We start from the raw sequence: 24,364 nt of genomic DNA on the forward strand, positions 1-24,364 counted from the left end.
AAGCAGAGAAATCGATTGGACGATGAAGGCTGTATCCAAATTGCTCTGACATCAAAATGCACCAATATTGATGCTCATGTATCAAAAATGAAGCAACATCATTTCTCCAAAACCTGAAGTTTTGAAGTTGAAGCTTTCAAACAAATTTTGAATAGATTCAATAACATTATGAATTCCAATAATTAATAATATATGATTTCCTTCCTTTCAAATCAAGGGGGTAACGTCGGCGTATCTAAATATATTTTGGGGTAAAAGGTAAAAATGTTCCCTGACCCCTGCTCTAGGTGGTAAATGTATAAACTTCTGAATTTTCTAAGTCGCCACTCTTTGGCGAGTTTGCAGTAAAAAAAATAAAGCTGCAATGGCTTTAAAGGCAAAACAATGCCTTTATAGCTATTGTCACTTTAAATTTTCACTGCAAACTCGTTGAATAGCGGCAACTTGCAAAAATCAATTAATACATATTACATTTACCCCCTAGGTGTCTTCTCAATATTGTCCCTTAGGGGTTGAACCATTAAGTTTGTTTTACTGTGATGACCCCATTTTTCTTGGGAATTTTGAGTAATTTAGGTCGATCAACATATAAAAATTGGGTGAGAAAAAATTGAGTGAGAGTAGGACATTTTAGTGATGCAGAGAGACTCACTTAGAGCAGATGTTTACGCCAGGATCTATTCTCTCAGTCGCTATTTTTGTTACACGCTTGTTTTTGGAGCTTCTGAATTGTTGTAAGGTGTTTATAGATGTGCTGAAAAGCTTCAGTAATCCTCCTTACATTTGCTTGCTTTGCAGTTTGCATAATCTGCATTATGTAAAGGCTCTATAGTTTCCTTACTAGCTCTGAGTATGTCTTCATAAGTAACAGGTGTTGATGCAGTTTCACAACTCTGGCAGGGATCCTGACTTTGTACCTTCCTGCTATCAGCCATGGTGGATTCTGCATATTTCTTCTTTTCCCTGTTGCACTATGGTTGCCAAGCGCTAGGGAGTTCATATATTTCTTCAATGAAGGAACAGTGGTCAGTGGTATCATTTGGACAATGTGTGTCAGTGTATTTGAACAATACACCAGTTGACATATGACAATATACTGTCTGGATATTTGTATACCTCCATAAATAATGGTGCAAATTATAAGTACAAAATATGATTGTGTTTTGTGGCAGTCAGTGTGTTTAGAAAATACCTCGATTGAGGTCACAACAAATGTGCCTGTCTATTTTTACACCTAAATAACTAATGGTGCTAATGAGAGCGAAACAATTTTATATTGTTGTAGTGCGTGTGTTAAAGGGAAATTTTATTTGGTTCCATCTTACTGCCATCCTATCAATGTTGGCGCTGGTTACAGGGGCTAAAGGATTAATTGACTGTTTTCTATATGTTCAAGAAACAATGCTTAATATATGTATTGAAAAATGTGGCAGAAGAAAGCAATTGTCACTTTGTGTTTCCAATGGAATGTTACATTCGATGGTGATGGCAGATTATATTTAATGTACACACTTCATATATGTAAAAAGGGTCCACTTGTCACCAACAGTAGGATTGTCAGATCCTCTTGGTTTGCCTGGCTTAGCTCTACCCAACCCAGAGGTGCGGAGTCTAATGAGTTAGATGGTTTTCACCAGGGACCCCTGTAAGGAGTTATGGACTTTGCGGCTTCTACCCTGTAGGTCGCAGCCCTCCGACTACGTGCTAAATGAAACCAGAGGGAGAGACTGGACGCTAAGAGTAGAGATGATCAGACTGGAAATGAGAGTGGACCGTCGGCCCAAACAAGTAGAAGAGGCCTGAGGACAGAGGAGAGAGAGTCTGAAGAATTAGCCACTGTGAGTAGCTGGTAGCTTAACCACCGTGAATAACTAGAAATACTGTTGAATACAGAGGAGTTATAGTCTGCGGCTGAAGTATTAACCACCGCGAATAACTGGAAGATTGGAAGGATGCTGAATACAGAGGAGTCATGTCTGAGCAGGGTGTAGACTCAAAGAAAAGGCACGATCAAGCTGTAGCAGGTGCCGTCAATACTCTGCAGCTAATGAATGGAACCACAATGAATGAGAGGAGGAGGTGGTTAAAGATAGCAATATGGCGGCCGAAAGAAGGGAGCCGCAGCACTAAGCGCAGAAGAAAGTGAAGCGGCAGGCAGGTAAGTGTGCCAGACCCCGGCCAGGAGATCTGTGGGTCCAGCATGTGACACCACTTTAAGTATCTTTAGAAGACTTCTTGGGGTAGATTTATTAAAAGCTCTAAAACAGAAAAGTAGAAGTGTTACCCATAACAACCAATTAGATAATAGCTATTATTTTCTAGAATGTACTGTACTAGGTAAATTATAGCTAGAATCTGATTGGAAGTTTTAGTACATCTACCATGTGGTGTCTTTACTTGACTGTTTTCTTGCAATGTTGTAATAAAACGTATTATCCTCACACTACAAGCAATCCTTGTTACTACATAGAGGTCTTCTCTGACTTAAGAGAGGAGTCTAAAGTTTTTGATGTTGTGATTCAGATCTACCTGACTGGGAAATAGAAAAATTTTCCCTACATGGTTTTGGTCTAGGTGTGGCACTGCAGTTCGCAAGGAAATTAGGTGATACAAATCTTGAGAACTGTGCAGCTTTCTGGCTGGGAATTTTCTGGCTTAGGGTCAGGGAATATAATTGTCATAACAGTAAAGGGTATAAGGAGGTAACTGTTACTATGTCCTTTTCACTGATGGATGATCTTCCCAAAAGTATGGTGCAGATAAATTAGAGAGAAATTCAGTATACAGTATAGATTCTTCCCTCATTGGGGTAAAGACAATTGGATACTTGTGTGCGCTACAGCTCAAAGACAACTGCTTGCTGATCTTCATGTCCCAGATAATCTATGGTCTACACCTCATCACGAGTTAAGGCTAGTTAAGTCTGCCCCCATCACCACCCAAATGGAACAATCCAAGCCTATACAATGCTTATGCTAATCACACCTTGAGTTGGAAGCTAAACAGGTGGAACAAGTTGCATTATTATAACAGATCAAAACAGAAGATAATACTTTATTTTATATTTAATAAAGTGGTGCATGAGATTTAGAGGAGTCTATTAATAAATTTAAATACATTTTTTTAGTCTTTTTTTTCTCTATTGGCATAATGGTGCCATTATTCTGGGACTTCTGTGGTGGCCACCACAGCCAAGGGAGATTGGGAACTGCTTTCTGTGTGGGGTTTACTAATGTGTGGAGGAGGGACTGACTGTTATTTGTGTCTTCCCTCCATAGAGGCACCTGACCAGCCTAGGGCTGGTTTTCACTTTAGAAGGTTCATGGTCTCCCTGTTACAGTAGAATTTAACCTAGGTATCTAGCACTGGGGCAGTTGAGGATTTGGAGGGCATGCTGCCCATTCTTTTGTCTATTTTACACAGTGCACTGTGTATGGGAACAATTTGCAAATTATTTACTTGCTTTACTGAGATCTATGGGGGCTGCAGGGTCGGCCCCTATATCTCTGCAGAACCAGCTTTAATAGGAAATAATGGCAGAACAACTGTTTCAGTGATAAACACTGTTCACTATTTTGTAAATGGGAAGGGGTTGCCACACTCTCCAGTAGGGTTTATTTATTGGCAGACTTTGGGGTCAACCAGAAACTATGTGCAAGCTAATTTGCCCATCTCTACCCATAAAGCCTATATTTTTCAAGGTTACAAGGAAAATTTACAGTAGAAATAACAGTCAGATTATTCGACTTTTAAACTGCACTGTTCATTTACTCTGATATAATGTAAATTAAATTACTGAGTGCTGATAACAGAGGTCAGCTACAGCTCCCAGAAAATAGTATAGTCTATATTTTTATCGTGAAATGTCTGAAAAGCCAGTAGTTACAATCACATTTCAAGGGTCATCCATGATTAAACTATACAACAAATCAGAGTACTGATTTAGGTAAATTAAATCAAATTAATTCAGCCATCAATGGGTCCAGAAGAAAGAAAAGAAACCATCTAGTGTGATTTTCTTTTTACTTTTGACCTAATGACAATGACAAGCAATTTAATTTAGGCTATTGAATTAATTTACTCACTAGCAGTGCATGCAGAATCCTTAAGAATACCTTATCACTGTCTGACACCAGTCATTTGAATGCTCACTAAACAATGATCTGGTTACAGTTGCTTTGTATTCCTGTGCCATACTCTCTGTCATTTAAAAGCCTGCCTCAGGAGTTACAGTTTTAGGTAGAAGCTGGATTTTATGGAGTGTTAGTAAATTCATTTACAGCTTAAAAAACTGCCATGGCTGTTTAGCAGAGATGAGCAAAATGTTCTCCTATTTTATCTGTTCGCCTCATTCCACATTTAACCGCAAAATTCCTCCCATTTTGCAGATGGAATTTTGCTTTAAGTGTACTCAGTACTACCCAACCAATCCCCAGAACACAATGAATAATCCCACGCCATCATCCCTGCTCTGTTCATAGACACAGAGAATTTACAAATACAATGGGTTCTGAAGAACAATGGAGCAAAAGCAGAATTCAAAGATTATATCTCTGGAACTTTGTACTTTAGAAAGAACACAATGGTGGGAATGAGCCACTGTGAACCAATTCATCTCATTTTAAAATGTTTTTCAGATATTACTTAGCATCCCAAAAGCACATTAACAGCGGATAGGTGTGAACAAGCCCTGACCCTTTCAGCCAAAAGACAGAAGAAGGAAGAATGAATAACAATGTCTGCAAAACATCTTGTAAGTTGGAAGATAAGACAAAAAAAAATCAGTGGACATTTTTACCTAGGGTGGCTGGCATAAAAATAAAATCTATAACATTTTATATTTATAATAATGATGATTTTAATGATTTTTTAATTTGAATGTAATGTAACTCCCCCTCCGGCTTTAGTAGGCCATGTTGTTGGTGAACACAGTCATGTATTTCCCACGCTTGGCAAGAGTCAGTGTGATAGTTGAGGGCACAGGACAGAGGAGAGGAGGTCTCAGATCCCTTGGGGTTTACTGGGAGCGGGCTCATGGCTGGTACTCCGCAGGAAACAGTATACTATATGGAAGAGCCCCATGGATGACTGCAAGAAAGAGGGGCCCAGAGAAAGGGGGGGAGTTGCTGCCTATTGATACAACTCAGTCACTTTAATCAGCCCTGGATGATGAAGATGTTTTAATAGTGCAAGCTTAACTGAGAGTTGCAATACTAGAGAGTGTCAGAGCATGAATGATTTCATCCCTGCAGAGGAGGTGTGAGCTGCAGGTCTGAGAGTACACGATGAAAGTGTCAGAGCCCAAGTAACTGAAAAATCACCCCTGCTGAGGAAGGGTTTAAGGAATTACTCTGATATTTGTACCTTTGACCACTAGAGGTCTCTGTATTTGTTACTTGCCCTTATCCAAGATGGCCAGAATTGCATCAAGAAGAAACCATCTTGGATCCTGTTTCCTGTTTGGGCCTAAAATAGGCACTTCCTGAATCAGACATGTGCTTGAGTATTCTGTTTATTCAGCTCCTGCTACTTGCTACAATTCCTTGCATTTGTGACTACCTGCTTGTGTACCGACCCGGCAACCTTCTGACTACCCTCTTGTCTACCAAACCGATGTCGAATCTAAATCAGATTGTTCAAGTGTCAGTCTATCAGTTTAAGAGCTCATCGGCCAGAGAGAATAAAAGACGCTGCGAGTTCTGTGTGTGCAATTATCTCTGATTTATTAGTTACAAGTTCATATCTATATAGCACAAAATCACATATTACAGAAAACTACGCCCAAAAGGTTTTAAACACTCATGCTTCCTTTACACAGATCTTGCAACATTCTCATATTTTCACACAGGAATTCTCCCCAGGGGAAGTTGGTTTATCACCTGTCTGCCATATCCAAGGTCATGGGCATGGTTTCTTGCAAACAATGAATAACTCTTACAAACTAGCTTTATATATGCTGTCTTTGAGCTATAAGAGAATAAAATGGCTATAAGGCAACAAGATGGCGTCAGCTTAGCAAAATCACATTTATCATTTTTCATCTTTTTATTCATTATTTGCCCTAACACTACCTATCAGAGATCACATTCTTGCTGTCGCTTTTAATGGGTACTTATACACATACACCCTTCTAACAGAACATATGCATAGGGATGCCTAAAACTGGAAACATAGAACAACCCATCCCCCACCAATAGCAAGTCCATGATCCCTCTTCTAGCTGATGTCAATAGATGGTCAATGAGACTTGCACCCACTGCATGTCCTGATGTCAGATCTTCAAATATATCAGTGAACATGAGAGGCTCTGGGGCCTCTTGTGCTTCCTTTTTGTCTTCTAACTATGGATTTCTTAGGGAAGGAAAAAAGGAAAGGGAGAGAGAAAATACACAGTGCACACGGCAAGTGTTATATGTCACTTATTTCACAGTAAAAGGGATTGTCCATTGTGCTGTAAATCTTCATAAGGAGAGGCTTCAGTAATGAGCATGTGGATTCCAAGGAAAAGGTTCTTGGTTTCTGCACTGATCACAACTGGCAGTAGTACTGAGAGTTCCACAAGGTTCACACTCATTAGATCGGGTGTACAGTACAGCGGTTAAGACAGGTGTGGTAACTTTAATTTTTCTGGAAGAGAAACACTTAGCTTTAATACACTTGTTAATAAGACACGTAATCAGTTTCATTAATATATATATATATACAAGTTAACCCGTGCATGATACTCATTCTAGTCAAATCAAGCTACTTAAGGTCTTAAAAAGGTTCTTGTCATGCATTTGGGCCTAGCCCAGGCCTCCTCAGGGGCAGAGCGTTACTTCCCGAGGCAAGCGCCCTTTTTAATGTGTGTTCATGAGGTAAAATGACCTCAGGAAAATGAGTTTGACCCCTCAACTCGTAAATTTAGCCTTTACTACCCCTCCCACGGGGGAAAGGGGGATGATGGAAGTTAACTGACTTCACTATTCTAATTTTTTTGTCAAATAATGTCAGTATACCAAATTTCAGGTCAATTGGATGAGCCCTTTCTGAGAAAATAGTTTTTTCCACACACACACTAACACACGCCGCTAGGCTTTTACTTTTATATATTAGACAATGCTAAGAATTTAGTAGGTCAGTGTATAACTCTGCCCAGCAGGTGGCGCTGCAGCTTGTTTTTTTTTTTCACACACAGACTAACACACACCGCTAGGCTTTTATATTATATATATATATATATATATATATATATATATATATATATATATATATAAAATAAGGATTAGTAACAGTACTTGAAGTACAACATGTATAAAACCTGATACCCATCCTCCTATACCCTTGAACCAATCGGCCAGGTACAGCCATGAAAACTATCCTTCTAGATAAGCATCTCCAGTGTGCTCCTTTAAAAATGTATATTTCATGTCTTACTTTTTTGTAAGTGTTCATCAATTATTTTCTCTGGATTATCTGTGTCATTAATTAAAAAGGTGCAACCCTGGGCTTCAATTTTAATATTTAGGGTCAGGCAGTACCCTCCAGACTAAGCTGTCAGGTAGTCCAATATTAACCTATTGTCTTGTGTAAATGTAATAGTGTGTTGAGCCACAAAACTCACAAATACATTTCTATATTGGGTATAAATCCCTACAGTCATGGGTTGCTCTTTTCTTTATTTGGTTGGGTTAAAATTTCATATTTGAATTTTTCTCATTATGTATAATGATCTCTACACTACTATTGGCGTGAGTCTGGTTCTTCCAGACCTGGCTTTCCTTTCTAGACTAAAGGAAAATAACGTGCAATCAATATTCCTCCTGCTAATATCAATGAACACCACTCTCTGGTGTCCCTTGGACCTTTAAATAACTTGTAAAATACATTTTACTCAGACTCCCCTTGTCTGAAGATCTTGCAGTGGGATGCATGCATCCAGGTGTCATTTCCCTGTAATTCCACAGCCATGGGAGTCATCAATAAGACCTGGAAAGGACTCTCGTATCTGGGTTCAAGACTCTTCCTGACGTGCTTTTTTACGGCCACTCAGTCCCCTGGTTGCAGTTTATGGGTACCTACATCAAAATTAGAGCCTGAAATGGAAGAGAACACTTGACCATATATTTCAGTTAGTTGTTTCTATAATAAAGCAACATATTTTAACAAATCACCATATACATGCTGTAGTTGCTATGGAAAATAGCAGCCTGTTCTGTGTGCTGTGCCAAACAGAATCTCATTTGGTGCTAAACCTGTGTCTTACCTAAGAGTGTTTATTACTGAGTACAGGGCCATAGGTAAACATGAGATCCATGGCAGGCCCTTTTCAGCCATCATTTTCTGCATTTTCAATTTCAGAGTACCATTAAGGCGCTCCACACATCCCAAACTTTGGCATCTGTAGGGGGTGTGAAGGGAAGATATGATTCCCATGTATTTCAACAGTTCCTGGAATCCTTGCCCTGTAAAGTGTGTTCCTCAGTCACTTTCAATCTCCTCTGGTACCGCCTATCTGCACATTACCCCACTTGAAATTTTCTTGGCTACTGCTTTAGCATTTGCTTTCCTATACAGCCAATGCCTTCAGCCAGTGACTAAAGAAGTCGCCACATACCAGCACATTCTCAAAGCCCGAGCATTTAGGAAGTTGTGTAAAGTCTATCTGTATCCTCTTATAGGAATACTGTGTCTGGGCTGTGCTTTTCCATGAAGTTGGGACAGACTTACCCAGGTTATTCTGTGTACAGATTAGGCATCCTACCACTAACACCTGTGCTGCTTGGGCAAACCCCGGTGCTATCCATAACCTGTTAGTGAGTCCAACCATAGCATCTTTCCCTAGATTCCTTTTTCCCATGTGCTATATTGGCCATAATGGGATAAACTGCTTTTGGCAGACACAAACGAGGACCTTTACACCATTCTCCTTGCACTTCTAATGCTCCATGTTTTGCTCAAGTCTTTTTCTCATGTTCTGTTGCTTGTTTCTGCATAATTTGGAGTATGATATAGTCAAACTTGGGGTCAGGGGGTCACCATGTAAATAGACTCCTCTTGGGGTACTGGGGCTATGGCATCGGGGTAGTGTCTCTGTGTGTGCCTTCACCTTCATCTCTGACAGTTTGGTGGCAGCTGGAATGCGGTAAACAGTGCCCTATTATGTTCAGCATGTTGACTGGTTTGCTTGCTGAACCCATAAAGTCCCTACTTTTCTTTATAAGGCCATAAACATGCACAATTCCAAACTTATTAATTAAATTAGTGTAAATGTTTGTCCTTCTGCATATATGCATGCAATTGTCAGGGCCTTCAGTTCAGCTTCTTGTGCTGACATGTGACTCAGTAGAGTCTGCGGAATCACTACCTCTGTGTGTTTGTGTTTACAGCACACCCTGTATAAGGAACACCATCTATGTAGTGGAGTGAGATGTCTGTATTTGGTAGCGTTGTATCTTTAATGTTAGATAAAACCAAAAATTCTTGTCTCATTAGTTCTACACAATCATATTCTGAAAAATATGTGTATATTTTTTTCTCCTTTTTCAAACTGGGATTCCCCCGCTAGTGGAACCCTGACGCCTCCTCCCATCTTTTGAATCATGCAAAAATAATGCTACTTCATATTTAGCAAGTCTGGCTGGTGACAAATGTTTTGTGCAATTTAGTTGTACTTGGTTTAAAATTTCTGTCACAGCGTTTGGTACCATTAAGGTAACTGGGTGTCCTAGCACAATATCTATACTCTTTTCAAGTACTAAAGCAGCCGCAGCTACTGCTTTTAACACAAGTAGGTACTGCTCGTATGATTGGGTATAATTGTGTAGCGTAGTATGCAAGTGACCTAAGCTTGCAACCATGTATCTGTGTCAGTACCCCTTGTGCGTGTGCACTGACTTCATGACAAAATAATGTGAAAGGCTTGTCTTAATCTGGCAAAGACAGTGCTGGTGCTGAAGTTACTTCAGCTTAAAATTGGTTAAACATTTGTTTCTGCTCAGAGGAGAGTGCAAATGGCTTACTATCACCCATAAGTGCAATGCAGGAGCACAGATAATAGCTCATAAAGTCTTAAGTATTTTTCATTTATGTACAAACATTGAATTCCCATCAATGCATTACCATACCCATAATACAAAGAAGTATTTACAGTATATGACGATTATAGCACAGTAAATAAGGGCAGTGAATGTCTTTACAACACTGATTGACTCAAAACTATTATGAGGATAAAAATAAAAACCTTTTGTTATCTACCATAATTTGACATTTCATTGCATTACTTTCTTTCAAACCATCTAATTTAAAATTTGGTCATTAAAAAAAACAAAAAAACAAACTGAGCAACCAGTTTATATTTAACTATGTTAATCCATTTCTACTTCTTTCTCCAAAAACACAGTAGTCATTACTCAGCAGAGTCTACGTTATTTAGATACTTCATTAGTTTCTACTTATGTTTGTTGTGGCTGTGGACATAATGCAGACTTCTATTCATTGGAAGTTGGATAAATTCAATCTGGATTGCCTAAAGGGTCTTTCTCTGTAGCTGGAGACCTTCTGTGAAAAAGAAAAAAACTTTTGAATAGAGTTTAACATTTATTCATTAGTGATTACGGTAACTGTCATTAATTTACAGTTCCCAATCAGTGTGGGTTATTATGAAATATGCTTGTCAGTTTTAGTACACCATTATCAGGTAACCAGTAAACATTTTTGTGCAGTGTACAGCTGCTAATAAGACACTTGTCTATGTGTTTCTCTGTATAGCTTAACTGGGATGCTATGCATTCCATGCCATGAAAATATGATTTCCTCAAATGGGCAGTCCCTAATCTCAAAAACAGGGAATGTCAATGTGACGTGACCTGGGCGAGTGTTCAAGGTCACACTTTTCTCATCATCACCTAGTACAGCCCCCTTGAATGACTCTAATGTGTTTTCCAGGTTAAATTCAACAACAAACAGCCCTCTCTAAAGGTTCCAGGCATCAGCCATTTTGAAAGCAACACTGCTTCTCTTAGAAATGAGAGAACTCTCGTTAGACACTTCCCATTGGGTTTGCAAATCACTCAGCATTTTCTCAACAAAATCTCCCATCACCAAATATTCACACATATTTTCAGATTCTGTGATTTCCGCGTTAAAAGTACAAATATATTCACTTAAACAGTCTCACTCACATATGGCATTTTATCTCGTAACATTTCTTTATGGACAAACAAACCCTCCTGATTTCTGAGAACATTGATCAGCGCCATTTTTACACAGATTAAAACCGCTTGTAATATCTACATGTAAAAGCTCATTCCCACAATTCTCTTTTATCTTAAAGAGAAAGCTATTTTTCTCAAATCCACAGACAAAATTATTTTGTTCAAATACAGAAAAGTCTTGTTGGACCTCCGCTAGCTGGAGGTTAGTGTTTTCTCCTGACACTATCTGTACATTATTTACAGTCTTGTCCGTCCACTTAATAGTGCAGTGACAGACCAAAGATTTTAAAACTTCTTTTGCATGCCTTCAAAAGCTTACAATTAAGCAATGCAGGCATTACATTTACAAATATACAACTTTTCCAACCTTGAAACATTTCTCTTGTAAAACGGTCAAGACAGACAAACACGGATCTCCCTCACACGCAGTAAGACAGAGACGAAACTCACATACAGAAGAAAAAACATTAACTGATATCTTCCAGCCTACAGCTGTGGAACTATAAGTCCCAGGATTAGACTAAATACAAGTTAGCTTCAACATGTTATTACCACTCACCACTCCGGACACATTTTAGTTACTCTTGAATTATTGAAGCATACTCGAAGAACCTTTTTATCCATGTTACATACATTGCCAGATAACAAAATACAAAGTCCTTCTTGTCTCAACCCACTGAAATCTTTTACACAGACTAAGGGAGGCGGCGCATTTCACTCTTTCAGCTGCGCAGCATCAAACATACATTTATAGTACACAACCTACTTGATTCACTTTTGTGGTCATTATATCATTCAGCTTCTGATACATTTAGCATATTCACTGAACACATATGAATTCATTCTTTGCCTATCCCCGCTTTCTTGAAAAATTACTTGCAGACCTTCTACTCCCCACGTTTATTAAAATCTTTGTACATCATTTCTATAGGGGAGTTGCTGTCAACTCTCTGCGTACTGTCTATATTCCCCCATATTGACAGTACTGTTGAGTCCCAATAGAGACTCTCATCTAGTTTCTGTGGGTTGTCCTAACAGTGGAAATCGCATTTTGTGGACTCATGGGGTGGATGTCCGGTTCTGTTGGGCTCCTTACACTGGATGCCCGGTTCTGTGGGATCCCTACACTGGATGCCCCTGTGGACTCCTTATACTGGATGTCCGGTTCTGTGGGCTCCAAACACTGGATGCACCTGTGCAGAATAGTCTTTCTGACAGTATCTGGGACGAAGGTCTGCGAAATTCATCTAACTTCATTGATAGATTTCTGGGGATGGTGTTGGTGTGTCACACATGCACTAAAAATTCACTCATCTTTCAGAAATCTAATTACCAATACAATAACAGTAAACAAATTGAGTAAGTAATTTCTGTATAAATCAGACTTACAGATCTGCGTGCCTGATACCTTAGGTGGACATTAGGAAGCTCTAAACAGAGGATACACAAACAATAAGAAAAGAACAAACTTACGCTTTAGGTCATAATCATATGAAAACAAACTTCAAATGAGTCCCACATAAGTTCAGTCCGAGTTGTCCGTTCAACAGATATTCATTTTCCTTTGTTTCAATTTGTTGGCAGCTGTCAGGATCGTCAGAGGCAGAGTGCAGGAAGCGCAGCATGGAATGCTGCTCAGACCCCTCAACAATTAATGGATTACTATATAATTCTACAAGAGGGTCAGTAAGGCCAGCAAGGAATTCCTTTTCTATATAAACACAACAACAATCATTGGTTGTAAAGGTAGCCATAGATGTAAGGATGCTGCAGAGATCACCAGGCATTTTTTTAAGTAGTCGCCATCAGGACCTGGCAGTAGGTAAGTAATACAGAAGGAGGATATTTGTGTCCTGAAAAAATACTGAACTTAAAACTGCATTGCATAACCAGCTACAGATATCTTAATTTGGAGTTTTTTCTACAAATGCATTCTCTCTGATGTTCACTTGCCAAATGAATTCTATGATTGTACCCCAGGGCTGTAACTAGGGCTGAGTGAGAGAGGAGCGCAGTTTATGAATATTTTAGGTAAATTTGGTTAAAATTGAAGTCTAGGGGGGTGGCATTTTTGCTACTTGCCCCAGGCGCTTACATTTTAAATTACTGCTCTGTAGTACCCTGTACTGTTCTGCGAAACCATAAAGGTCTATATAGCGTTAATTTTTCAGTACAAAATGGACAGAATTAATGTTTTGGGAATACCCTTCTGTGATGTCTTCATAGCACCATCATTCTAGCACAAGCAGTAGAAATCTCAGCTCTTCTAGGTTCCTGAGATGGGACTATGAGTAATTTGTGGAGGGATTGAGACATTTAAAATATAGGTTCATCAGAGCTACATTTACTATATAGGCAAACTTGGGGATGTACCTAGGGAGAAAGTTCAGAGAGCAGCATAGGCTGGTGGCCTGCTACTGGAGTGTGAAGTTGTGCCTTGTTTCAACCCCTCTGTGTCAGCACCCCTCAGGCCTTGGTTTTGGGCTGCCAGCAGTCCTGGACTTGGGCCTATTCCTGAAGATTTTTTTCCCCATCCCCCATGCTATTTGGGTTAAGGATGAAAAAAGAAAAAAAAAACAGCTGCATCCTTCTGCAGGGAGAAATTCTTAAGGGTGTATTTACTAAACTGCTAAGTAGATTGGAACATATCCACTTTTTCAAACCCGTAGTTTAGTAAATCTTGCCCTTAGAGCTCTTCCCAATTCCTTTGACTAGTGAAGACATTAAAGCGCATACCAACAACCAGTCCCCATAGAGTGAGAGAGAGAGAGAGAGAGAGATGCGCTGACCCCTAAAACGTCTGGATCTAGATATAATTAGAAATGGTGAGAAATAGGTAAAATTATATCATTTTGATCTGTCATTTTGAGCTGTTTTGCTACTTGTTTAGCACATTACTATATATAGCATTAAGATTAATTTCCAGTGATTTCCAGTCTATATTTTTTAATGATCTGCTATCTGATCAGCTATCCAAATTTTCACCAATTCTGGCCAAAGTCTACAGCGAGCTGGCTGGCTAAACTTAGTGACAAAAATACAAGGCATTTTAAATTATTATTTCTCATTTCTTAAAAATCACATTTAATATTTTTTTATGGGGGGTTGTGCTGCTCAGAGTCTTAGAAAAGAACACCCTGCTGTTCACACTCAAGCACAACACCCTGTTTTTGCCCACTTAATAAAAATGTCCCTGACTGCCCATGACAAAATGACTGTGAGGCCCCTTACCAAATATAAAATTATTTTGACTAGAAAAGATTTTAAAAAGAATAATTATTTTTGGTGGATGCTGCTCACAGTCAAACCCTGTTTTTTGCCAGCTTCATAAAGATGTCACTAAAATGTACCCTCACAAAATTGCTTCTTTCAGTGAAAAACCTTTTTAATTTAAATTAAATAAATCTAATTGTATTTTGGGGTGTGCTGCATAATCATACAGTAATCGCACCCTGTTTTTCTATATATGTAAACAAAGAAGTTTGCATGTTTATTTGTTTGTTTGTCGCATGTCTTCGACACCCCTGCAACGCGGGGTGGTCCAGTTGGATCCTAGCCAGGTTTTAAGGGGGTTAGGAACCCGGTTGGACCTCATGATGGTGTACGCTGGGCAAATCTTTGACCTAGGGAGCCTGTTCTGAGCCTTTCACTGGATCGAATTGGACAAAAACTTTACAGATTGGTAACATTTGATACCTGAAGACATACCAGGGGGTTAAGGTCCCGGTCGGACCTCTCGTTGGTGTACGCTGGCCAGATCTTTGACCCGGGGATTCTGTTCTGGGGTTTCCACTGAATGGATTTGACTTGTTTGTCTGCCTGGTTATGCATTCGGACACCCCTGCACCGATTGGAATTTAACCAATGCGAGGTGGTCCAGTTGGATCCTGGCCAGGTTTTAGGGGGGTTAGAGTCCCAGTCATATCTCCCATTGGTGTATGCTGGGCAGAACTTTGACTTGGGGAGCCTGTTCTGAGCCTTCCACTGGATGGATTTGGACAAAATCTTCACAGACACTCTAATCTAGGGGTCCTCAAACTACGGCCCGCGGGCCACATGCGGCCCGCTGAGGACATTTATATGGCCCGCCGGGTGTTTATGCCACCGCTGCCTGTCAGTTTATTATATTAATGGCCAGACCCACGACCCCAACAATGAGGACCAGCAGGGCTTCCTCAGTCTTTTGTGGTTTTATATACCTCTTGATGGCCTCCACCAGGATGCTAAACATCAGCGCCGCAGCAAAAATGGCATTGCCAAACGATCCGACTGCGTCGGCTCTAAGGAAGCGGTAGGTGTTCCTCTGGTGCCACTGGACACGGCTGTACCGGACCCCCAGCAAACCGATTATCATGGAGATGAGGTGGGAGAGAACAGCAAACCCATCAGAGGAGAGGGCAAGTGAACTCCCTATGTACCCCACAGCCAACTCAACGACAAACAGGAAGACACTCACAACGCACATGAGCACCAGCTGTGTAGCGACCCATAGCTGGAAACAAGTCTTCCTTTCTGTGAGTACTTACTGCCTAGTCTTAAGAGCTACTATATATGTCTTGCCAATCATAGCACATCACGTTTAGAACTCTTTTATGGCCCTGTAAAATAATAACTTTTTCAAAAGGGCCATTTAAGTGAAGGTATATTACTCAGAGTACAGTGCAAGACAAGCAAGGAATGCTATACTCTATAGCAGAAAATGAACCCGTTTTATAACCTTGCAACCAGCATTAGGAGAGCACACAATTTTGTTAGTGGTAAAAGTAGAATCGTATAAGAGAACATAGTTACAGCTTTATAAATACTTAGCACAACTTTTATCTCAGGAAATCAGCAGTTTTGCTCATAAATGAAGGTCAGTAGATCACAGTTTAAATATTTTACTAAATTCATTTTATGGGTGTCTTGTTTAATTGCCTGGCCATTAATTAGAAGGTGTTACACTCACAATGCCATTTCCTAAGAAATTGATTTGATTCGATTTTAACCTTTTTTTTATATGTAATTCATTGTACACAAGACTTATGTCTGTGAACAGACTTTTTCTAGAATGAAACATTTGAAATCTCCAACCAGATCAAGACTAACGGATGCACACTTGCATCACTTGTTACGACTAGCAGTAACAAATATGGAACCAGACATTGACCATCTCATTAGCCAAAAGCAGGCCCATAGTTCCCATTGAAATACTGGTAAATTTGTTGATTTAACTTTACTTCATTTTAAATATTGTATTTGTTCCCGTTTTGTTTCTTCACTTCAAAATAAGATATATGCAGTGTGCATAGGAATTTGTTCATAGTTTTTGTTTTTACTATAGTCGGCCCTCCAACGGTCTGAGGGACAGTAAACTGGCTCCCTGTTTAAAAAGTTTGAGGACCCCTGCTCTAGTCACTCTCTACACACTATTTTAGGAGCACAACCTGCAACCCATCTTCCTTCCTACACGCTGTTTGTTCTAAAATGGCAGACGAGAACAGGGGGAGGGCTACACACATATATATATATATATATATATATATATATATATTTATATACAAGTTAACCCGTGCATGATACTCATGCATTCTAGTCAAATCAGGCTACTTAAGGTGTTAAAGAGGTTCTTGCCATGCATTTGGGCCATAGCCCAGGCCTCCTCAGGGGAAGAGCGTTACTTCCCCACGCAAGCGCCCTTTTTAACGTGGTTTTGTCCACATGTCACCACCTCATCATTTTTCTCCATCACCTCATCCTTCATCTTTATCGCCACATCTATCCAGATGTCTATCCAGACACAGGGATCTCACTCAGCGGTCCTGAGTATCACACTCCTCTCGCGCTGTCACCCCCGGCAACCACCAACCACTCCCCACTGTCACCCCCGACAACCACCAACCACTCCCAACTGTCACCCCCGGCAACCACCAACCACTCCCAACTGTCACCCCCGGCAACCACCAACCACTCCCCACTGTCACCCCCGGCAACCACCAACCACTCCCAACTGTCACTTCTCCTTCAAGAAATATATATATATTTTTTTAAAATCTTTATAAACACTTTTAATAATTAACAAATTAAATTAACAAATTAAAAACATTTTAGTATACCAAATTTCAGCCCTTTCTGAGTTTTTGTTTCACACACACTAAGAATTTAGTAGGTCAGTGTATAACTCCGCCCAGCAGGTGGCGCTGCAGCTTGGTTTGTTTTTTTTTCCACACACAGACACACGCCACTAGGCTTTTATATTATAGATATATATATAATGATATTGATCCAAAATTCACTTTTTTTTTTCCGGAAATGACGTTTCGCCCTGTTTTCAGATAAGCGCTAAATATCGAGTTGTGTTTTGTTAATACTTGGATCCACAAATCTTGGATCTGTTGGATTTCTTTGAATCTGAACCACTCATCTCTAATATATATACAGTATATATTTTGACAGGCAGTTTGCCATGGATGGCTAAGAGCGAGATTGATAGTCTTTCAGAGAGTCTACGAGTTCATGTAGCAGACAGGATTAATTTCCTGCACTCTTCTGCACACAGAAACATAGCTGGAAGAAATGGGTGTAATTTATTCCTTGTTTAGTAGTTAGTACTTGGGAGGAAGAATAAATAGGTGGTTTTATTTTGTGGGTGGGCAGCCGACACTGAACTAGTTGTCCGGTGACTGAATGTTTAGCCAGATGCATGGCCACAGGAAATACTTTTTGTGTTTGTTTGCTGAAACTGCACATCTGCACATCTTGCTGACTGTATCATTCTGACATCCCTGAATAAAGTTTAGCAAAAGTGGTTCAGCAAAACTGTGTGAACATCATCTGTCTTCATATATATATGAAGGAAAGAAGGCAGGGCGCCTCTTAGTGTAGTATTTTAAGAACCAAAACCTATAAGTATGGTGGTAATTATTATGCGTACCAGATAATAGCTTGCTTGTTCAACGTATCAAATTTTGGTCCTCACACCTTTCCAGGGCCGTCTTTCCAAATGGGCACGATGGGCAGGTGCCCCGGGGCCCAGCGGGAAAAGGGGCCCAAGGCAAGACTGCTGTAATAAAAAACAAAAAAAAACTTACCTTTTGCGGTTACCTGACTGTTCAGATCAAGTGGTCAGGTGGCGATCTGGCTCCCTCCCTGGTCCCCTCTACCGTTCTGTGCTTGCAATGAAGAGAAGAAATCGGACTTAAGGTAAGTTAAGGGTCACCCTACATATATATGTAAAAAAAAAAGTGTATATATATATATATATATATATATATATTATATATGGGCTCCAGTCTAATGTTTTGCCCGGGAGCCAATAATGTTGTTAAGATGGCCCTGCACCTTTCCTCAGGACGTCATCAAGGATACCAAAATGTGTACCATGAACTACAGAATATGAAAGAAACTAGCAATAGTGCATTACCTTAATTAAACCTGTGCCTTGCACCCAGTGATGTGTTTAAACGTACAAAACAAAAAAATTTAAATTGCTTGACATGTGAATGACAATCTGTGTAGCCAACAGTGTGTAGCATTCCAAAAACATACAATACAGCACAATAAAAATTAAAAACCAATCAGAGTGTTAATAATTGATGCTTCTTTTCACCCATTAACCTAATGGTAATATACGCACCAAAAATAAAACATAGCTTTTCTGTCACCAGTCTTGATGATTGCCCTCTGGAAATAGATTCCACTCCATCAGTAGTTTCGAGTAATTCACTCCATTAGTACACCAGGGGCATTGAAATAAAATATAGCATATAGTGTTATATAGTGTTATATGTAGTGAATTTTTTTTATTACATATTTTTTACAAATGATGCACTCACAATAAAATAAAAATCAATGCGCTTATCTGTTAACCACTCCACAGTGGAAAAGATCTCAATGGTCCCCCTCCGATATAGGAATAGTCACTGCCCCACAGCTTCCACATAGAAAGTCTCTGGAAGTACTTTGTGGCATAAATCTGGTGTTGGAAGTTAGTTTAGTCCCTCGCACATGTATGAAGTGTGTACAAACAGATATAGCAAGTGCTATGGTGACTATGAGTCTCTGCTGCAATTCCTAATTCAAACATATCTAAAGATATATATATATACTTTGGGGAGGGAAACACAAGCAAATGATCTAGTAGGTTCTTGTTACCAGCGAACAGCAGGATAAAAATAGGTGTGGTGTACATATAGCCAATTACATATTTTAAAAATTGGTATTTGAAAGAGCTATGGTCAAAAACAACACAGTCCTATCTGACTAGTATTCAAGGAGACTATTCTAGTGATCTTTATACAATACGGAGAGCATTTCTGGAGGCCTCCATATCAAGACCTCAGATCTATGGTGGCCTTCACACATAGATCCCAGAACTATGGTGGTAGTTTGCTATACAGCCACACAAATCAGTGTGGGAGGGGGGATATTTCAGACTCTATCCACATCAACCCCAACTCTATCTACATCAACCGCATTTGTCCCGGCTGCTGGGAAAATGCAAATGAGGGGAATGTTGTTTGGGGACAATGCTAGGCTCTTCCCCTGGAGGTGGCCATGTCTAGTCATGACATGGTCAAGCCCCCATTTAAAGGTTGTCATGCTCTCTTCTTGTAGAGTCTTGAATACAAAAAATCTCTGTAATCTATGTGTCTGCCCATTCTCCATCCTCCTCTTTGTCCTTGTCTTCCCTTATGCAGAATTAATTTTGTATGCCATGCTATTTGTTTAGTTAATTGCATCCATGCATTTACTATTCTGCTTATCTTATGTAATTTTGTTTTTTTTTTCTTTTATGTTCTAACCCCGTATGTATGGTGCTGCGAAAACCTTGCGGTGCCTTTATAAATATAAATAAAAATAATAATAATAATAATATTGGCGCCTCATGACACATTTGCAAGAATAATATTTCAAGTGTACTAATTATTTATAGGACAGCCATATTTTATATTCACTAGGACCCAGTGATACAGTGATATCACTCATACTTTATATCACATACTACAGGGATGTCACTGGTTTAGCAAAACACAAATGTACAAATACAGTGTTGTATGGTATTCCAGGGAATAGCGAGCCAAAGGCGGAGAGTGAAGTCTGTAGAGATGGAACTTTGCACCTCACTCTAAATTAATAATTGATTGATTCAAAAAAGTTTTTAAATCACACAAAATTCAAGGATAAGTATAGCACATCAGCCTCTTCACAAAGCTTCAACTAGGTTTCATTATTCAAATGAATGAAATGAGTCCTTAGGTTGCTGTAAAGTATTCTGCATTAATCCACGTATTTACGGCATCATGACAAATTGAGTCTAAGGGATATATTACAAAGCATCCAAACTGTCACTATCTGATTGTTACAAGAAATGGATCTAGCAAGGTCACAAATTTGGGCCCAGCTTCACAAGACAGCTTGTGTTACTGTCCATCTTGGTATAAATGAATTCTGGTCTGTCATCCGCAGACACGACATGGCTGACAATGAGGATTCCAGGCAGACATGCACCTCCTGTGAGATTAATAAACATTGCTTAATCTGGAGATTCTGGCAGAAATAGTCTTCAGTTTACCCATTATACATTTTCCAATTGCTGTTACAGATGACGGCTGTGATCATTTAAATATCTCCGTTTTTTCTCTCTCCTGTAAATAAGAAGCCATCTGTCCATCACAAATGACAATCTTGTGTGGCTTTTGGCTTCAGTTCTTCAATTTGCATACATTAAATACTTAACCATTGAAAGCTAGATAAGCACTGACCTTTCAAGAGATTGCAAGCATTTGTCAGGTTTTGTTTTTTAACAGAAAATAGGGACTTCCATGTAATCTGAACTTTATAAAGTACACCAATTCCGTTCCATAAAGATTCTAATGGAGTGTCCCGGGAATGGAGAACATACTGGAACCCTTACTCCCCCTTAAAAAAAAAGATAAACACACACACAAACATATACATTGATGGGTTGCAAACGATATGTCAGCATAGAACATGTTGACAGTCAGAATGCCTATATGTTCATTAGGCCGACAGGGTTAAAATGTTGACATGTCCATAGGTTGCAAAGTGGGCAGTCACAATGTCAACATAAAGCAGTAGATTTAAACCAGCAATACTGCGGGTAATACAGTAGAAAAAGATTATTTAATGCTCACCTACATCCAGGGTCTTCATCTGTAATAGATATTTATAATATGGAGATTTTCCACGGCCTGAACTCAGCACTTGAGTTCAAGCTGTTGGACCAATGCCCCTAAGAGCTCACTTTCAGTGGAGTTCTTCCCTCATTCACCCTATTTATTGCTCTCCTACATCCAGGGTCTTCATCTGTAATATATCCATGGTCTTTATCAGTAATACATCCATGGATTCTTTGCAAAATAAAAAACCCTTCTAGATGTCACAAACTAGCTCCAAAAAGCCCCCCCCCCCCCCCCTGCAAAGTGAGCTCTTAGCGGCACTGGTCCTATTTATAACATGGTGATTTCCCAAGACTTGAACTTAAGCGCTGAGTTTCTGTGAGCTGAGTGACAGAACCAAGTACTGGATCAGAATGTCATCTGGACAATACATCCAATCAGAATGTAAGCTGTACATTAGCAATTGTATACAAGGACAAAAATCTAATATTTTAAGGTAAGAGTACAATATGCACAACTTGCTGAGGGGTGCCACCGTAGCTAAGTGAAACAAAGTACTAAACATTTGAAAAGTAAAAAGTAAAAATTATTTTACAGTTTAAAAGTTAAAATTATTATTTTACTGACAATTTAATAAAAAATATAATAAATATGCATTTTAACTGACACATTATGATGCTATATTAATCTTTGGCCAGAAGTGAGAGGGCACAGTCTTTGTAAGTACAGTGTTGGTAAGGGATTTGCAATATTATATATTTGCAATATTATATAATCTCACTATCATTGGTGTGTTGCTTCTGTATGAATAGCAATAATGTCAATATTTTTCTAACTAAGAACTGAAGATTTGACTGTCAATAAATTTACTGATTGTTGGACTAGACAAGTAGATAAGAATGAAAACATATAAATATTTATTATTAGATGTTTGAAAGTTAAAATAAGGTATTGTACAGTATAAATATTAGCAACAGAGTACCCAGATAATTCATCAATTAAACTAAACAAGGCCTTAGAAACTGCAATGCTTGAAGCAGAAATCACATAGAGATTGTTATACACTCCTAAATAAGAATTAGTATTTTTTTTCACAAGCCTTACTTTTTTTCTTGTATATATTAATGTATATAATATAAAACCATGAAACTGTTTCCCCCTGCTGTGGCTCTGAAATGCATGTACATTTTAAAATGACATTGTTTTTCCATATAAAACCCATCAGAGGTGATTTTTTCTGATATAAGAGATATTTTATTTTACTAGACTCTTCACCACTTTTATAAAAAGGTGTTGGGAATGACCTCCCCATATCCCTCGTTTCCCTGGGACAATAATCTGCAGAACCCATCTGTAATATGGGAGGCATTGTTCCAGGTTCCACCAATATTCTAAGTGCACATAATGTATATGGAACAGAATGTGCAGCAAACATCTCAAAATGATTTACTGGCCTTCCAAGGCAAAGTTAGCTTTATGTATATTGCCAAGGATTCAAGGACAGGTGAAGATTACTGTAGCTGTTGCCACATTTGATAGTAGTAAATATATCGTCTTCACTGCTTTCAATCTCCCCGCATATATTCCTTGCAAATAAACAGAAAATGAATTCAGTGAAAATACTTACGTATAAAAGGATTTTTATTTGCTTATATTAAGCTAGAACTTCTGGCTCATTCTGGGAACCTATAAATCCACATAGCACAAAGTGAGAATACATAGATTCCACTCTGTGGGTGAGTGCTTTTACAGTCACTCAGATACCACACTTAAGTAAGGTTTGTCCTTCAGACTCTGGAATTGAACTGAAATATGTATACTGTTAATAAGGATTTAGTTTGCAATGTCACAAGCCCTGCGGCGTATTCACACCAAAAGTTATTACAGGGATACCACTTGCTAAATATCTTGTGGTGAGGAAATAATCTACGTGGAACTGTGATGAAAACCCGAGAAAATCCATATGTAGAACATGTCTGCACTTTAACGTACTAAGTGGCCACAATGATTTTTTACTAATGGAAAATTTAAAGCAATGACTCAGGCAGATATGCCCATGTAATTGTTATTAGACAGTACCTACACACTATGGAAATACCACAAAATGAAACTTGCCATCTGCTAAACCCTGGCATAATTTCTATATTACACAGGGAGTAATGAATGTGTTTTGAGAAACAAGATGTTGGATTGAACAGGTAGAACAAACAGTAGGAAGTTGGATGTATAAACTGAAATATATATAAAATATGTATCATATATTATATTGCTGTTTATTTTGTAGTTGGCTGGATGCTCTGTAAAATTTTGTATTGTTAATGATCCTATGGTCTGATTCATAGGAGCCAACTTATTAAAATAATTGGGAGTGCTCACGTTCCTCCCCCCATAACACTGAAAAATGCCCATTTATAGACACGGTTAGTGGCTGCTGTAGCACAAATATACAGAGCCCATAGATCTAGCTCCTGTGGTCTGATTGGCTACAGGTACCGGTGGGAACAGTTCTGTGATTTTTTTTCTAATGCTCTATTTACAGGTTGTTTCTGGCCCCACCCACTTATTATTTGTATTTATATAGACATTACATATATTTTTTTAAGTGTTTACTCCACAGTTAAAAACAAAAACAAATAAAATAATTAGATCTAGTTGGCTATATTTTACTACTACTTTGTTGTTTTGTTGTTTGATAGATCTCAGTTTATGTGATTTCTAATTCTTAACATAATTTTAATTGTTTAATGTATCATTTCCTGGTCATGGGATGGTTTATCATTGGTATTAAGTCACCTATTTAAATTGACCAGTTTATGTTTCAAGTTCTTCCATTTGTTTCCCTGACCCTCATTCCACAACCCTCTGACCACCACCACTTCTCTCCCTTGTGTCCTTGTCTTCAGCACCTTTTCACTCGGTCAAGACCTGGACTGCTTATTTGGTATAGCAAGCTATTGGCTAAACCACTGATATGTAAAAAAATAGTCTCAAATAAAAGATAATGGCCAATATGAAGGATGGGTAAGTGGCGCCATATAAATATAGATG

The 24,364-nt window shown here is 38.9% G+C and overlaps 1 long non-coding RNA gene across 3 annotated transcripts; it reads right to left on the reverse strand.

Annotated features, from left to right (window-relative positions):
- Positions 1–5,737: 5,737 nt before the first annotated feature.
- LOC142151748 (uncharacterized) lies at positions 5,738–21,577 on the reverse strand. 3 transcript variants are annotated; one of them, XR_012691241.1, is made up of 5 exons: positions 21,332–21,577; positions 18,266–18,341; positions 10,434–10,539; positions 8,246–8,380; positions 5,738–8,075 (listed from the first exon to the last, which is right to left on the reverse strand). It is a non-coding gene; the product is annotated as an uncharacterized LOC142151748 (long non-coding RNA). The 3 variants fall into 3 exon arrangements; XR_012691240.1 differs by having other exon boundaries at positions 5,738–8,380; XR_012691242.1 differs by having other exon boundaries at positions 5,738–8,380; positions 18,266–18,346.
- Between the last annotated feature and the right edge of the window lie 2,787 nt (positions 21,578–24,364).

The sequence above is a fragment of the Mixophyes fleayi genome, chromosome 4 (genome assembly GCF_038048845.1).
Source record: "Mixophyes fleayi isolate aMixFle1 chromosome 4, aMixFle1.hap1, whole genome shotgun sequence".
NCBI classification, from domain to species: domain Eukaryota; kingdom Metazoa; phylum Chordata; class Amphibia; order Anura; family Limnodynastidae; genus Mixophyes; species Mixophyes fleayi.